This window comes from Urocitellus parryii, chromosome 11, assembly GCF_045843805.1.
Source record: "Urocitellus parryii isolate mUroPar1 chromosome 11, mUroPar1.hap1, whole genome shotgun sequence".
NCBI classification, from domain to species: Eukaryota; Metazoa; Chordata; class Mammalia; order Rodentia; family Sciuridae; genus Urocitellus; species Urocitellus parryii.
The window spans coordinates 99,901,505-99,920,227 of record NC_135541.1 but is presented as its reverse complement, the minus strand read 5'-3'; the positions used below and the strand labels follow the sequence as shown (position 1 = coordinate 99,920,227).

The 18,723-nt window shown below is 38.0% G+C and overlaps 1 pseudogene; it reads right to left on the bottom strand.

The window, feature by feature from the left end:
• Positions 1–12,608: 12,608 nt before the first annotated feature.
• Positions 12,609–12,983, bottom strand: LOC113176021 (transcription initiation factor TFIID subunit 13 pseudogene; annotated as a pseudogene).
• Between the last annotated feature and the right edge of the window lie 5,740 nt (positions 12,984–18,723).

Sequence of the window (18,723 nt, the reverse complement as noted above, 5' to 3'; positions counted from 1 at the left end):
TACAGAATGGGAGAAAATCTTTACCACCTGCACCTCAGACAGAGCATTAATCTTCAGGATATACAAAGAACTCAAAAAAACTTAACACCAAAACCTCCAAATATTCCAATCACTAAATGGACAAAGGAACTGAACAGGAATGTCACAGAAGAAAAAAATATGAATGTCAAAAAATATAGGAAGAAATGTTCAACATCTCTAGCAATTAGAGAGATTCAAATTAAACCTACACTGAGATTCCATCTTACTCCAGTTACTGATAAACCCAGCCTAATTCCATCTTAAGATTGGGAGCCATTTCATCACAAAGTCATGAAAACTTAATTTCTGACTGCAATTTCTAAACTTGTTTGGAATTCCTGCCCATGCTCTGAACTCACCCATGACTGGCTCTCCTTGACTAGATAACAACCCTCTCTAAAACCTTAGTGGTGCCTCATAAATCCTGGCTCACCCTAACAATCCTCTCTGAAACCTCAGCAGAGCCACATAAATCCTCTGGGATCTGAATTTACTCCCTGCCTTGAAATATCATGCCATGTAGATCATTAACCCGCTATTTGCCTTTGTATTATGCTTGTCAAAATCCTGTTATTTGTAAGTTCTCAAGACACTCCCCTTTGCAACTTTTTGTGCTATAAAACCATGTTCCTGGAGAGCTGGGGTACTGATCTCTAGCCTGGCCAGCTCCTGTGTACACAAAGACAAGCTTGCTTTAATTTGATTCAAAATTGGAGCCAGTGGTCTTTTCTTTGCATCATAGTTTAACATCACAATGGCAAGTATCAAGAATGCAAGTAACAATAAATGTTGGTGAGGATGTGGAAAAAAGGTTTACTCATACATTGCTGGTGGGACTGCAAATTAGTGCAATGACTATGGAAAGTAGTATGGAGATTCCTTGGAAAACTTGAAATGGAACCACCATTTGACCCAGTTATCCCACTCCTTGGCTTATACATAAAGGACTTAAAAACAACATACTACGATGATGAAGCCACATCAATGTTATAGCATCTCAATTCACAATAGCCAAGCTATGGAACCAGCCTAGGTGTCCTTCAATAGATGAATGGATAAAGAAAATGTGATAATGTATACTCAATGGAATATTACTCAGCCATAAAGAAAAAAATTATGGCATTTGCTAGTAAAGGGAAGGAACAGGAGAATATCATGCTAAGTGAAATAAGCCAATCCTCCCCCCAAAAAAAACCCCAAAGGCCAAATGTTCTCTCTGATAAGTGGATGCTAACCCATAATGAGAAATGGTAGGGAGGGGAAGAATAGAAGTTCATTGGATTTGACAAAGGGAAATGAAGGAAAGAGGGGGGCAGGATGGGGTTAGAAAAGAATGAATCTGACATAACTTTTCTGGGCTCATACATGAATATACTACCAGTGTAACTCCTCATTATGTAAAACAACAAGAATGGGATCCTGATTGGAATGGGTTTCACTCCATGTATGTATAATATGTCAAAATATACCCTACTGTCATGTATATCTAAAAACAACAAGTTAAAAAAGAAAGAAAGCAAGCAAGCCAAGGAAAGAGGCCTCAGAATTAACCTACTAATCCTACTGACATCTTGATGTTGGACTTCCATCTTCCAGAATGGTGAGAAAATAAATTTCTATTGCTTAAGCCTTAAATAATAGTAATGGTAATAATAATAATAATAATATAATTGCTGAAAGTAAGATGCAATCCTGTTGCCTGCAGAGGGAAAGAAAGAACACTTTGAACACTTTCAATGGCTGTAGCATCCTTTTGTTTGGTTTTTCTATGAAAACCCTTGGAAGCTGTTGGAATATGCCTAAGAGCCTAGGAACCATGTAGTCTTTTGACATCTGGTTAACTAGATAACTAGTTAGTCAGAAGATTGTTAGTTAAGAGCACACATAACACCACTAGCACTCCATCTGCACTGAGATGGAAGTAATTATCATTAGGAGGAATGATCATCAAATATTTTGTCAAAAGAGTTTGTTCCTTGTCAAGTTATAATTTTAAGAAATGTCTGTTTCAAACAGTATAGTCCTAGGATCAATATTAAAGAAGCAGGGCTGGGGTTGTAGCTCAATGGTAGAGTGCTTACCTCGCACGTGTGAGGTCCTGGGTTCGATCATCAGCACCACATAAAAATAAATAGAAAAATAAAGATATTGTGTCCATCTACAACTTAAAAAGCTATTAAAGAAGCATAATTGTAGCGAAGAATGTATGACATTCCATATAGAATATTTATTAGTGATGAGACAGCAAATTATTTCTTAAAAACTGTCAAGGTTGGCTTTCATCAGAGGCACTCACAACCTTTCAGTTCAAACTATTTTGAGTCCTGTGTTTCTCCATCATGAGGTGTAAGATTTATAACGTATGTTCTCAGCTGTTAGAGAACTGATGAGACAAAGCACCAGCCCACAAAAGATGTCTAATTTGTAAGAACAACATAAAGGATATTTTAAAATAAAGATAGTGTAGGAAGTGCTCAAGGAATGATTTAGACAGTAAATGTTGAATTAAAAAAAAATCAACACCCAGTCATGTTCTAATTTCTAAACAATGAGGAATAGAAGGAAAACACCTTGTCCTGAGAAAAAGTCCTTATAACCTACAGCTGATTTCATACGTAATGGGGAAAGAACCCACAAACACTGGGGAAAAGACAAGGCAAGAAAACTGTAGGCAGAAGATTTAAAAGGAAGAAGTAGAGCTGTCTTAAATTGCAAATTACTGACCGTGTAGGTAGATAATACTAAGGAGTTCACCAGAAAACTGACAAAATTAATTGGTGACTTAAGCAAGTTGCTAGAAGTGCACATAAGGGGGCTGAGGGAGAAATTGCAGGACAATGGGAATCTGCCTCTACAAAGAGAGGTGGAGGGTGGGGTGAGGCTGCTGAGGGATTTGTCCCAGCTAGAGCGGTTTTGATGGAAAGGAGAAGAGAAGGGATTGGTTCCCCACTTTAGCTATTGTGAATTGTGCTTCTATAAACATCGATGTGGCTGTGTCCCTATAGTATGTTGTTTTTAAATCCTTTGGGTATCCACTGAGGAGAGGGACAGCTGGGTCAAACGGTGGTTCCATTCCCAATTTTCCGAGAAATCTCCATACTGTTTTCCATATTGGCTGCATCAATTTGCAGTCCCACCAGCAGCGTATGAGTGTGCCTTTTTCCCCACATCCTCACCAACACCTATTGTTGTTTGTCTTCATAATAGCTGCCATTCTGACTGGAGTGAGATGAAATCTTAGAGTGCTTTTGATTTGCATTTCTCTAATTGCTAGTGATGAAGAACATTTTTTTTTCATATATTTGTTGATTGATTGTACATCATCTTCTGAGAAGTGTCTGTTCAGATCTTTGGCCCATTTATTGATTGGGTTATTTGTTTTTTGGGTGCTTAGCTTTCTGAGTTCTTTATATACCCTAGAGATTAGTGTGAGGGGTAAAGATTTGCTCTCAAGATGTAGGCTCTCTATTTACTTCACAGATTGTTTCTTTTGCTGAGAAGAAACTTTTTAGTTTGATTCCATCCCATTTATTGATTCTTGATTTTAATTCAACCTAGATGCCCTTTGATAGATGAATGGATTAAAATATGTGGCATATATATAAAATGGAATATTACTCAGCAATAAAAGAGAATAAAATCATTTTCAGGTAAATGGATGGAGTTAGAAAAGATAATGGTAAGTGAAGTAAGCCAATCCCCCAAAATCAAATGCAGAATGTTTTCTCTGATAAAAGGAGGCTGATTCATAGTGGGGTAGGGAGGGGGAGCATGGGAGGAATAGAAGAAATCTAGATAGGGCAGAGGTTTGGGAGGGTAAGGGAGGGGGCATGGGGTTATAAATGATGGTGGAATGTGATAGATATTATTATCCAAAGTATGTGTATGAAGACACGAATTGGTGTGAATATACTTTGTATACAACCAGAGATATGAAAAAATTGTGCTCTATATGTGTAATAAGAATCGTAATGCATTCTGCTATCATATATAAACTTAAAAAAATTTTTTAAAAAAAGAAGAGAAGGGATATTTCCTAGGTGAAGGAGAGAAAATAACTGTAAGCTTCAGGTAGGGACCAGATTGGGCTACAGTCTGTCCAGAGCAAGGGCAATTGGAGATGGCTGGTGAGATATAAAAATCAGAACCTAACTAAGAACTTACAATAGCATTAAAAAATAAAAAAATAAATATGGACTAAACAATTCACAAGGAGGGGGAGGTGGAGTGAGGGCATAAGATTAAAAATGTCTGGGTTGCTACAGAGAAATCTGTTGATTTCTTTGATAAAACTTGTACTGTCTACTGAACTGGAGTCCAGTCCTTGAATCTTCAGCCAGAACTATTCTTTGATTTGATGGTCTCAAGTCCTGAACCTCTCCCCTCAATCTAAATCTCTCCAGCCCCTGAAGGCAGCCTGTCTGCAGGGGGAAAAAAAATGTGGGGGAGGGGAGACAGTGTACTGCCAGTCAACCTTAACCATTAAGCCCCAAGTTTTCATTTCTGCCAATATTTCAATGGAATTGATGCAGGTGCATTAAAATATTTTGCAAAGTTCAATCTAGAGCTTATTATATAATTTATTATCATTAATTATGATATAATATTTGTAAATATGAGTGATTATTCCCTTATTATGTATCTCAGAATACTAGAACTCTAAAAACACAAATATTTATTTGGAAGTTACATACATTTTCTATTTGTGGCTCAATTTAAGTTTTTTGGTGTTCCAAAAATAGGACAATGGAACATAAGGGGTTAAGGAAGCCAACAGGGTACCTGATTTAGCTACTACCCATCTTACAAAAGAGATTTCCCTAATTCCAGGATGAAAGGCAAGTTAGTGAAAACAAAGAAAGCAGATAGCTCCAAGCTTTCTGGGTGGACAGCATTTTGGGGTGGATTCAAAAGGGATTCTAACGACATGAGAGAGGCTCCAGAGTGGGCAAACGTGGTATCTCAAACCCAGCAACTGAAAGCTACCCTCTTAGCTCCTTGCTGGTCCCCTCCTTTCAGTTGGTCTCCCCTCCCTACACAACTTTCCAAGTCCCCAGAGTCTTTCTTTTCCGATGCTCCAAAGTAAGTCCCTCAAAAAAGTAACTATTGGGGCTGGGGTTGTGGCTCAGAGGTAAAACACTTGCCTAGGCACAAGGTTCGATCCCCGGGGCACCACATAAAAATAAAGACAAATAAATGAAGGTACTGCGTCCATCTACAACTAAAATATATATATATTTTTAAAAAAGCAACTATTTTTCAGTCCTTTGTAACCACGCAAAGTTTTAAAATCCAACACACACACACACACACACACACACACACACACACCCCTAAAGAAAACTCTAACGCCAGGCAGAGAACATTGAACTAGGTGGGAAGAGTCTTTCAAATACTCCTCTAAATTTTTCCGTGAAGAGGAGGGAAGGAATCACAGTGAACTTTTCATGATCTCCAAGGGCTTCTTTTCAGAGCAGAGCCTGCCAGGAACAAGGGGGGAGCCTTGCGATTCTGGGGCGCGCTCCTGGAGCTGCTCAGGCTCCTCTCACCCTCCTACTGGACGAACTCCATTGAAGAACTTGAGGACTCAACTTCTGGGACACTCAAATCAAGGCCCAGCTCTTTTCTTGGCCGAATTCAGGGCTTCAAGGGATTCGCTACATGGGGCGCAAAATCCTAGGCACCTGCGCCCCCTACTGGCCTCAGTAGACGCTCGGAAGCGCACTATTCTTCCTGTAAAACCTTCAAGACTCTAAGGAACCCACTGAACTGCTCCCAACCCGCTTGAACCCAGGACTGGAAACTGAGTCTGATTATCCCACCACTGAGCTAAGGAACACTTTTCCTATTTCAAGTATTTTCTACTTGTATGGAAATAGGACAATAGAGCCAAATATGCGGCCAGTTGCCGAGGGTCACCTGAGGACAGAGGGAGGTCTTGCAGGGTCAGGGGGCCTACTGTCCACGGGGTGGACACCTCCCAGCAAGCATGGAGCCGGCAGAGTCGCCGAGGACAGGATGTCCCAAGCATGGACACTCAGATTCCTTGTATCCAGTTTCCCAGTGGTCGCCGCCTCGGGCACCCGAATTAGCGAGGAGCCAGGGGTCAGCGCTGGGGGACAGGGCTGAGTGGGCAAACAGCAGGGGACCGTAGAGGACTCAGGGAGCAGCCACTGTCCTGAGCAGCCTCTCTCCCTGCCCTGAATCCCGCCTGTCCCCTAAAGTAGAACTTGGAGGGGAAACAAAGTTCATTTTAAGGAGGGAAAGATAATGACCTTTACCCCAACTAAACAAAAGGTTCCACCGACACTTGAACTCTGATTGTTGGACTTAAAGTGTCCAGAGGGCTCATCACTACTGCATGGAACCACAGTAATGAACAAGTCCCAACCTGCCTTGGATTTGCAAGCCCTTTCTTAGCCTCCATGTGCCTCAGCTTTTCTTCCTCCGGTGAGTACAGATATTACTCAGCTATTATGCTGTGGGTCCTCTGATCCATATAAACACATTATATCTCCTATTTTAGGTATTCTTTTATCCTTTTAGAATCCTTTGCCACTTATACAACATATTATGTTATTCTGAAGAATTTCACCCTGGGGAAACCATTTTAAATGGTATGGATTCTAAGATTTTAGAAGTTTGCTTTCCAGTTTTATATTGTTAGTAATATAAATATGTTTGACTTTCCTTTATGTACATTGAACCCTACAATACTGCTAAATAAATATAAATAAATATAAACCTTTATTTCATTTATTTATAAGTGGTGCTGAGAATTGAACCCAGTGCCTCACACATGCCAGGCAAGTGTGCTACTGCTGAGCCCCAGCCCCAGCCCCTCTCATTAGTTTTAATAAACTAATGAGAGGGGCTGGGGGGTTTGCCACCAAGATTCTTTGAGATCTTCTATATGGACAATCATAAAACCTGTGATAGAAACAGTTTTTTCTATACCTTTCCAAGAATGGATGCCTTTTATTTCCTTTTCTGCATTATCTCGTTGGTTAAGACTGACATAGAATGCTGATGTGAGTGGTGAGGGTGGACACCTTGCCTTGTTACCAATGTGGTGGGGACAGTATTTGGTTTTCACCAGGAAATGTGGTGAGTGTGAAATTAGCTGTTCCATTTTGTAGATGTCCTTTATCAGTTTGAGGACATTCTCTTCTATTCCTAATACACTGCAATTTATTTTTAAAATCACCAATAGATGTTCTTACTGAATTGCCTTTTTACATTTGTCAATAGTCAATTGGCCATACTGATAGGGCCCTATTTCTGGAAGTTAATCTTTTTGTTAAATTCATCTGTGTTTATCTCTTTGTCCATAGTAAAATATCTTGCTAACTGTAGCTTTATATTAAGTCTTAAAACTGAGTAGTGCAATACGTAATGCCAAATATAGTTTCTGCATCAATTGATATTATTATGTGGTTTTAGTATTTAGATTATCAACATAGTGAATTACAACAATTGATTATTTTACAGAGAGCCAGTCAGGCATCCCTGGGATTAACCCAGCAATTAGGGAAAAAGAGAACCAATAAGATATGTAGGTATGAGAGGATGCATTATGAAAATTGATTCACAATTGTGAAGGCCAGGAAGTCCCATGATATGTCATCAAAGCTGGAGAACCAGATGTAAGTTATTCTGAGTCCTCAGGTTTAAGAAGCAGGGGAGCTTTCACAGTAAAGTTGAAGAGATGACTTTCCCAGCTCCAGAAGACAAAGTGAATTAGTTATTTCTCCATCTTGATTATTATTGTTGATCTTTTCAGTACTGGAGATTGGACCCAGAGTCTTCTACATACTAGCCAAGCATCTGCCACTGAGGCACAACCCAGCCATTTTTAATTTATTTTGTGACAGGGTCTTACCGAGTTTATCAGGCTGGCCTTGAACGTGAGATCCTCCTGCCTCAGCCTCTCAGGAAGTGGGATTACAGGTGTACACCATCATGCTCAGCCCTCTATCTTTATTTTTTATGGGACCATCAATGAATTTAATGATGTGTATGCATATCAGTGAAGATTCTGCGTCAAATACTAATCTCTTCTATACACAAGCAAAAATAATGTCTCACCAGCTATTGGTGTGAACCTTAATGTAGTTGAGTTCACGTTAGAAAATTATCACACCCACTTATTGTCTTGTTCATTTTGTATATTGCTGGAATTAATTTATTAATATTTCATTACAAATTTTGTATGTATGTTCATTATGGTTATTGTTCTATAGGTTTGGGGTTTTTGTTTTGTTTTTTAGAAGTCAGGGATCTCATTTGTATTGTATCAAGGTCATACTGATTTCACATAATGAATCATAAGGTGTTTCCTTCTTTTAAATTTTTTGAAAAAAATTTATGTAGCATAATATACTTTCTTAATTGTTAATAGAATTTCCAGTTAATCAATGTGGACCTAGAGATTACTTTTTTTAAATTAATATAGTTTAAATAGTAGTTAGAGCACTATTCAGTTTACTTGGTTTATTTTTAGTGAATTTAGTAGCTCAGGATTTTCAAGAAATAGATCCACACTTGAATTTATGTATGTAGGTTAGTTCATAATGTTATAATATTCTCTTATTTTGCCTTTCGTATTTTTAGGATATTTAATGATATCCCATGCAATTCTTGATATTGGTAATGTGTGTTTTCTTTCTTTCTTTCTTTCTTCTTTTTTTTTTTTTTACAAACACCAGTTAGAATATTAACTTTGCTGCTTTCTCAGAGAATAACATTTTACTATCTCATTGAAATTAGAAAAAGAATTAGGGAAGAGAGGATCTGAACAGTGGAGTTGGAGGGTCAGAAGAGTCACCAAGGAGGTAATGCCTGAGAGCTGATATGTCTATTAGCACAAGTGTGACCTCAGAGTAAGAAGTGCTGGACTCATGAAGGGAGCTGTTTCTTTTTGGAGTTTTAGCCACTCATCTGATGATGGCTAAAACCACTGTGGGTATGCACTGGTAGCAGTCATGAAGAAGAGCTTCATGTAGAATGGAGGAGCCAGCACCTCTCCATCTGTCCAACACCACACTGTCCATTTACCACTGTAGAAGGTTAAGAGAATAATACACATTTCTCCTTTATCTAATTTCTCTTTGGGCCAATTATAACTGAGAAGTGTACAACAAAGGAGATTCTGGAGAACTTAGTTCTAATTAAGCTAAGTTGACATGGCACAAAATACAAGAGCCCTAAAATAGATTTCCAGACAAGGAATATTATCAGAACTATAGAGGAGACATTTCACAATGATAAAGGAGTTGATATTTTAACAAAACATGAAATTCATTAATGTGCATGCCCTTTGAATACTAGAGCTTCAAAAAAAATGACCAGAACTAAGGAAATCTACTGTCATTAAGAGAATTGTAAACAATTGTAATTGATACAATAAGTACAAGAAAAAAGTTTGTATGGTTATCAAAGACTTATAAAATCTGAAGCTTTTATAGAACATTAGATCCGTCAGATAGAGAAGAGATGTCATATTAATTTCAGGATTACAGGGAACATTCACTAAGGTAGACTGTAAGGTACAATCATTGTTGTGGTTGCAATCTTGTATTTTCCACATATGATTATGTGCTGAATGTTGAGTACCAGCTTATGATGGAATTGGGAATGGTGGAAACTTTGGAAGCTGGGGCTTGGATTAAGGAAGTTAAGTCATTGGAGGCATGGCCTGGAAGGGGAGATTGGGACCTGGAGCTCTTCTGCTCTCTCACTTCCCAAACACCATGACCCCAACCAAGCTGTTCGGCTTTATCGCAGGTCCAGAGAAAAGGTGCTAAAAACCATGGATTAAACCTCTCAAAACATTATCTTAAACAAATTTTCCTTCTTTTAAGTTGTTTATCTCAGGTATTTTGTCACAGTGTCGTCAAGTTAACTAATACGATCATAAAGTGAGTCTCAAAATTTAAGAATTTTTTTCCAAGTATATTTGATAATGCTTAAATTATGAATCAACAATGTAAAATACCTGAATGATAACAAAACATTTTTAAATTATGCAATGTGTTTCTTTTAAAAAATACCTATGTGTTAAAGAAAAAATTACAAGGGGAATTGGAAATTATTTTGAACTGATGGATAACTGACAAGCAACCTAGCAACAGGATGCAGCTGAAGAAAAGAATGTTTCTATGCCATCTGCTTACATTAGAAAAAGACACAGGGATAAAATTAATGTTGACTCTGATTATCCACCTTGAGAAAAAAAAGAAGGAATTAAACCAAAGTAAGTGGATGAAAGGAAATAGTAAAGATATGATGTAGAATATAGAAAATGATAACACTATAAAAAAACAAGAGAACAGAAAAATGACTTTTCAAAAAGTTTAATAAACTTGATGAGAGCAAGATTAAGTGAGAAAGAAAAGCACAATGAGCAATATCTAAATACAAAAGATATCTCAACATATCCTAAGGTATTACAATAATGTAGTCCTGTATATCTTCTTATAAGGATATATTATAGGAAAAACATTTAGCTCAATGACAACATAGACAAAAAAAATCTGGAAAAACAAATTATCAAAATATATAAGAAAAAAGTGGAAAATCTGAATAGCTATATACATGTTATAGTAATTAAATTTATAAAAACCTTACCAAATAGACACTAGAAACATATTCATTGGTGATTCTATCAAATATTTAAGAACCAAGTAATACTAATCTTAAACAAAGATTTTATGATAACATGCCTAGGATATACTATATCGCCAAACCCATTTTATGAAGCCAGAAGGATCCTGATCACAAAATAATCAAGCAACACTTAATTTTAAAATTAATATTTATAATTATGATTACTTTTTTCAGTGCTGGTGATCAAACCCAGGGCCTTGTGAACCCTAGTCAAGCACTTTACTGCTGAGCTAAAATCTCAGTCATCACAAGGACATTTAAAGATAAGAAAATTACAAACTAATATCCTTCATGAAGAGAGAAACACAATAAACACCACAAAATATTAGGAAAATAAATATCAAAATAAAATAGATAATACATCATGATCAAGTGAGTAATCTCTCAGGAATACTGTAGTCCTGTGAACAATAGAATATTCAGAAGTGCTATTAATCACGTTAACAAAATTATTCATCATCTTAAGAGATGCAAAACTAGGACTTCACAAAAGTCAACACCCAGTCATGTTCTAAGTGCTAAGCAAATAAGGATGAGAAGGAAAACACCTCCATCTGACAAAAAGTCATATAAACAGCCTACAGCTGATTTCATACCTAATGGGGAAAGCCTGAGTGCCAGAATTAATAAGAGAGTTTAACAAGTTACTATAAGTGCCCATAATTGGGGACAGAGGAGGAACTTCTGGAGAATGGGAATCTGTCCCCACAAATGGAGGTGGAGGGTAGGGTGAGGCTGGTCCTTGTCTCACCTAGAGCAGTTTTGATGGGAAAAGGAAGAGGTATCTTCTGGGTGAGGAAGAGAATAAACTCCAGGTTCCAGGTAAGAGACCAGATGTGGGTGCAGTCTGCCTAGGACATGGGCAGTTGGAGATGGCTGATGAGACAGAGGAGGGAATAGAACCTAACTATGAACTTGCAATTTCATTAAAAATATAAATAAGGACTAAATAATACACAGGAGAGGAGGTACAGGACCAGAGTGAGGGATTAAGAACAGAAATGTCTGGTTTGCTATAGCATGACCTCTTGATTACTCTTATGAACATTTTCTGTATACAGTATACTAAACAGACTTTGAGTCCTTAAATATGCAGTGGGTTCAGGTATGGCTCTCCAGAAACTAGTTCTTGACTTGATGATCTTTAGTCCTGAACTACTCCAATAGGGAGATACTGTCCTCAGCCTTTGTTTTGTACTCAGGTGTTTAAGTATTTGCCTGAATGCCTTTGGCTTTGATTGGGAAAATGAGTTCTAAAACTTAAAAAGTAACCTAAGTCCAAAAGGTTTTAAATAAAAAAAGTCTTTCAACATGGAAGCATCAACATGAAACTTAAAGTTTCTAAAAAAATAAAAATAAAAAATCACTCTTTAGAAAATATCAAAACAAATTATCATTTAAGACACATAAACATTCCTACAAGAACTTGTAGTTTCAAATATCATCTCCTTAAAAGAAAAACCAGTTCACTATCTTTAATAACATCTCAGACCACTGTTGTCTAAAAACTTCAGAATACGTAAGGCATATGTCTCAGCTGTCATAGTCAAAATGACACTTAGATTTCACATTAAACAGCTATAGTATAGCTTATAATGGCACAAATATACCTAACACATAAATACTACTTCATCCTTTAGATAGTCAAAAGTCAGAAGGAACTGCATAATTTGTAAGGTACTTTAACTTACACGTAGTCATTAAACTCAGTAAGTAATTCAAGTATAGTCATGTAAAGGCAGGCAATTAGAGGCTCAAGGATCACTCTAAAATCAAAGACATGAAAATAAAGGCTGAAAACTTTGTTTCTCCATCTTTTATTTACATGCCTAGATATTAGGACATTACTGAACAAAATACACAATTATTATATATGATTTCCACAGAAGATAATGAAATTTCACAAAATACAAAATTTATCAAGATCGGTATTTTGCTTCATCAAATGCTTTTCTAGCTTGTTTCAATTCTTCATTCATGGTGAGCAAGTCTTTAACCCTAGCAAACTTCCTTGGGTCCTTTCGAATCAAGAAGACGATATCTTCAACTTGTACTCGACCTTGTCTTCCAATTGACATTGCCTTGTGAGTTATTTCAGTGATGAACTCTATGACAAGGTCTTCAAGAATATCTAATGACTAAGTGTAAGGATTCTGGTCATCTCCAAACCCATACATCATGCATCGCAATTCTTTAGTAAAAATTCTCTTTCTTTTACCCTGTCCACCTTCTGCACCTCCTCCAATTTCTTCATTTTCCTCCTCAAAGGTTGGGTCTTCTTCCTCATCTGCCATCCCACTAGCCCGCCAGCCCACAGCCGGTCTGGAGATTTTAAATTAATGCACTGCCAGCACCCTATACTTGCTGGTCCACACTGGAAGACTTTACCCCAGGGATCTCCCTTGGGTTCCATTTGTGTGGTGGGGGAGCCAATTCTTAGTCTCCTCTGTCACCTGCAGACTCCACATTTCCTGGTCTCGGGTTCAGTCTCCAAACAATTTCTCCCATCCTCACCCTTCTGATTTCCCATCCAGATGCATCTCTCCCAGCCATTTCTGCAAGCAGTTGGATTGGAGAGAGAGGGGTAGAGCCAGTGGGTTTCAGTGACCAGTTGTCCCTTGTGCAAACCTCTCTCCATGTTTGTTTTTTTCTGGTCACTTAAGCACACTCTATGTCATGCAGCACATGTTTACTGGGCCTTTATTTTGGGCCAAACTTGAGTTTGCCAGGAATTGCCTTTGTTGGTTGCCAGCCCTTGAGTACAGCTGCAAAATGGTTCCCTCCTAAGTCCTTCACAGACCACCTGGAAAGATGGCAGCTTCTTTCCCCACATTTGGATATCGTGCAGCATGTCCTTCAGGTTTGATGGGCAATATCCTTGGTCTCTAACTGCTGTGTATCCAGACATGCCTTGGGTCCTCCAAAAATGTTACCTGTTAAGTATTTCAGTGTACCCTACATTCTACCCCCAGATGTTACTACTTCAAGTACCTAAACCAAACTCTGGGAGTGACTTTATCCTTTAGAAAGTACATTTGTAGTGTTCCCTGTTTGAATGCTACAGCTATCATACAATGTTTACTACTACTACTACTACTACTACTACTACTACTACTTCTTTTGGTACTAAGGATTGAACTCAGGGGCACTCAACAACTGAGCCACATCCTCAGCCCTATTTTGTATTTTATTTAGAGACAGGGTCTCACAGAATTGCTTAATTCCTTGCCTTTGCTGAGGCTGGCTTTGAACTCACAATCCTCCAGCCTCAGCCTCCCAAGCTCCTGGGATTACAGGTGTGTGCCACCATTCCTGGCTATGCAATGTGTCAATGTGTATTTTAAATAGTTTTTGAGATGAGGAAACATAAATCAGGAAGGATAAATCACCCCTTTGCTCACAACAAAGTCAATATGAGGATACCTAGAAAATTTTCATTTTTAGCCCCAGTTATTTTCAATCTCACAAACTTTCACCTGTTACACTCTTCTTCCTGAGAGGATGCTGGGTAAATGTTACCTGCTCTTGATGGCATGTCCTCCCAACGAGGCAGTCCTAATCTTTCAAGACTCCAAACAAAAAGCAGATACCAGGAGAGCAGGTACAAATATTGCTTGCCTAGTGGAGTCTCATGGGAGCTGTGCACCTTGGAGCAGCTCCATGTGGGCACCTTACCTGGGCTCTGCTTATGAACAAGATATTCTCTGCCAGCCTGCCCTCCAGCCAGTGGCTCTCGATGGTTCTCAGGGTCACGCTGGGTGAAGAGGTCCTTGAGATGCCTATTGATGAAGAAAGAAGCATCTTTTCCTTCCTGCAGCTTCTGCTTTAACTGGGCCAACTCTCATGGCTGAACTTCAATCAGAAAATTGAAATCCCTAAGGTAGGATACAAGGGGAAATTTATAATTAGAACTCAATGAATGATGAGATATTAGGGCTATGACAGATTTCTATGACACTATCCCTTTGAAGCTTTCAAACCAGAATTCTGGTATGCTTTGAGCAACTGTCCTTAAATTTTTTGCAATTGCCAGTTTAGCTCCTGGAGACTAGCAAACACCCAACGTTGGTGACTCATGTACTTGCTGGTCTTTTTCTTTGAATACTATGAAAAAATACATTTGTGTGTATGTATATATGCATATATATACATATAAAACATATATCTATATATATGCACATGATTATATATATATATATATATATATATATATATACACACACACAAACATATGTATGTATAGATATATATCTAACTGCATTCCTTGCTGTGACATGAGAAGATGGATGGGATCTGGGAGTATAGAATATCCCCTGAGATGAATTCAGAGTAACTCTACAAGTACCAGAAGGAAAACACAGAAGTTTAATGGGTTAATGAATTTGGTAAAATCATAGTTTGTGTGTGTCTTTGTGTCTTTATAATTTGGCTACATTTTTCTCTGTTCTTCTAAGGACCCTCTCCATATTTGATCTGTCCTGCTCATTCATTTTCAACAGTGGATTTTCTTCTTCTTCTTCTGCCTCATTTTTATGATTGACTGCAAATTCAGAAAAATTCTGTCAGACATGAAGTTGTTCTGTGTCACCCTCACCTACCTAAGCATTGGTAACATAAATATTTATTTTTGAATTTAGGATACACTGAGAAAGTTGTATTGAAAAGCCCCATGTATAATCTTTAAAGGGATTGTCTGGTTTGGATTTATGATCCTTACAGAAAAAAAATTTTTTAATCTGGTGAATCACAATAGCATGTTTTGTCTAAAAAATGATGTCAAGAAAAAAATTCTTTTTGTTCCCTAAATTACCAGTTACTCATCTAGATTTCTTTGCCACTTCTCCATCTGCATCCTTCTACCTGCCACAAAACTGGTGTCCAGGCAATTACTCTGTGTCCCATCTCAGCTCTCATGTAGATCCAACTCCTTCCTCTAAGAAGAGGAGGGATAACGTTGATCCAAGCCCCTCTACAAATCTCAGCAGCACATGGATTGACAAGTTGACATGTGCTTTGTTACCAGAGAAAACTCTGAATGGAAAATATTTCAGTGTAAACCCACATTCCAAACATCAACTTTCTTTAAGTCAATTTCCTATCCAATCCCAAAGAAGAACCTAATCCTTTTTTGAAATGCCTTAGGAAACATTTCCACGTTTTGCCATTAGTACGATGGAAGACATTTGTCACCATTTTACAGATGAAGAAACAGAAATTCACGAAGGAAAAATTAATGCCCACAATTAGTAAAGGCAGCACTAAGGATAGTATTTGAGAAATTCATTCTTCCACCAGGGCTGTTTTTACCCCACAGTCTCCCACCCTGACACTTATTGTTCTTTAATCCTGGTCTTCACCCCTTGTAGGTGTCTCCTTTGTCTTTCCAACCAAGCCAACTTGACCTTGCCATGGTCCACACGTGAGGTTTATTATTCATCCTGGTAAAAATGTTACTTATAGAGGTGTGAAGTTTTCTGTGACCCAGGGACCCATGGAGCCACTCAGTGTAGCAAGGGCCTAAGGCCACTAATCTGGGTTGAGCTTGTGGACAAAGTGCTATGCCAGCCTGCTCCCACCAGCCAGTTGCTTTCAGAGGGCCTGCCCCAGGTAGGAGTGTTCCTTGGTGAGGAAGCCCTTGAGATGCTGACTGAGAAAGAAGGAGGCATCTCTCCCTTCCTGTGAATGCTGGGGTAACTGGGTCCCAGCTCTTAAGCCTGAGCATGACTTAGAAATTCCTAACGCAGGTAGAAGGGAAAACATCAGAGTGGGGTGGGATCTTGATAAAGTATAAGGATTTGAGAGAGGTGTTTCTGAAGGTCCTTCAATGCAATTCTGACTCATTTAATGCCAGAAGTCCATGAGCATTTATAGTTTATGTGAACTCTATTTTAGTTAAGAAATTAATAAGTATTGGTAATCAGTACATAAAAATTGAAGAAAGGAAGCAACACACTTCGAAAACACACTTTGAAGTTGACTGATTGTGTGCAATAGATATGTAAATAATGTAGATCCATTTTTCCCTGGGATCTGGAGGAAATATGATATGTAATCAACATATCACAATAATTAGCATTAATTTTATTTGTTTTAATTAGTTATGCATGACAGTAGAATGCATTTATGCATTTTAATATACATAAATGGGGTATAATTTCTCATTTTTATGATTGCACATGTTGTAGAATCACATCAGTCATGCAGTCATATATATATACATAAGATAATAATGCCTGATCCATTATACTATTCAACAGCTCTTGATTATTAGAGTTACCTGGGGCCTTTGGCTCTTGTCCTTCATCTTTAGTATCTTTTTTGTTTTCTGCCATTAAAATCAGATGGGACCAGTCATATTATATAATTCCTGCTTTACACTCTACAAGAACAAACATATAAATGTTCTCTGGGTACACTGGGATATCCTAAGAAGAATAATGCAGGAGACCTTAAACCAAGGTACTCTGTATTTATGAGAAATAACTGGCCATGTTTTGGGGACCAAGTGAGTAGGTACTGTTCTTATAGATTATTTTTTTTTTTTTTTTTTTTTTTTTTTTTTTTTTTTTTTTTTTTCAAGATTCAAAAGCTTTATTTGTGAAGAAATCCACAAACTTTTTTTTTTTTTTTTTTTTTTTTTTGTTTCCATTTTTTTTTTTTTTTTTTATTGGTCGTTCATAACATTACATAGTTCATAATACATCATATTACACAGTTTGATTCACGTGGATTATGAACTCTCCCTTTTACCCCATATACAAATTGCTGTATCATATCAGTTTCCCTTCCATTGCTTGACATATTGCCTTTCTAGTGTCTGATGTATTCTGCTGTCTGTCCTATTCTCTACTATCCCCCCACCCCTCCCCTCCCCTCCCCTCCCCTCCCCTTTTCTTTCTCTACCCCTTCTACTGTAAATCATTTCTTCCATTTGTATTATCTTGTCTTGCCCCTCCTTTCCTCTTATATGACATTTTGTATAACCCTGAGGATCGCCTTCCATTTCCATGCAATTTCCCTTCTCACTCCCTTTCCCTCCCACCTCTCATCCCTGTTTAATGTAAATCTTCTTCTCAAGCTCTTCGTCCCTACCCTGTCCTTGTTTACTCCCCTTATATCAAAGGAGTCATTTGGTATTTGTTTTTTAAAGATTGACTAGCTTCACTTAGCATAATCTGCTCTAATGCCATCCATTTTCCTCCAAATTCTATGATTTTGTCATTTTTTAATGCAGAATAATACTCCATAGTATATAAATGCCACATTTTTTTTATCCATTCATCTATTGAAGGGCATCTAGGCTGATTCCACAGTCTTGCTATCGTGAATTGAGCTGCTATGAACATCGATGTAGCAGTGTCCCTGTAGCATGCTCTTGTTAGGGCTTTAGGGAATAGACCGAGAAGGGGAATAGCTGGGTCAAATGGTGGTTCCATTCCCAGCTTTCCAAGAAATCTCCATACTGCTTTCCAAATTGGCTGCACCAATTTGCAGTCCCACCAGCAATGAACAAGAGTGCCCTTTTCCCCACATCCTCTCCAGCACTTATTGTTGTTTGACTTCCTAATGGCTGCCAGTCTTACTGGAGTGAGATGGTATCTTAGGGTAGTTTTGATTTGCATTTCTCTGACTGCTAGCGATGGTGAGCATTTTTTCATGTACTTGTTGATTGATTGTATGTCCTCCTCTGAGAAGTGTCTATTCAGGTCCTTGGCCCATTTATTGATTGGGTTATTTGTTATCTTATTGTCTAATTTTTTGAGTTCTTTGTATATTCTGGTTATTAGGGCTCTATCTGAAGTGTGTGGAGTAAAGATTTGTTCCCAGGATGTAGGCTCCCTGTTTATCTCTCTTATTGTTTCTTTTGCTGAGAAAAAACTTTTTAGTTTGAGTAAGTCCCATTTGTTGATTCTATTTGTTAACTCTAGCGCTATGGGTGTCCTATTGAGGAATTTGGAGCCCGACCCCACAGCATGTAGGTCGTAGCCAACTTTTTCCTCTATCAGATGCCATGTCTCTGATTTAATATCAAGC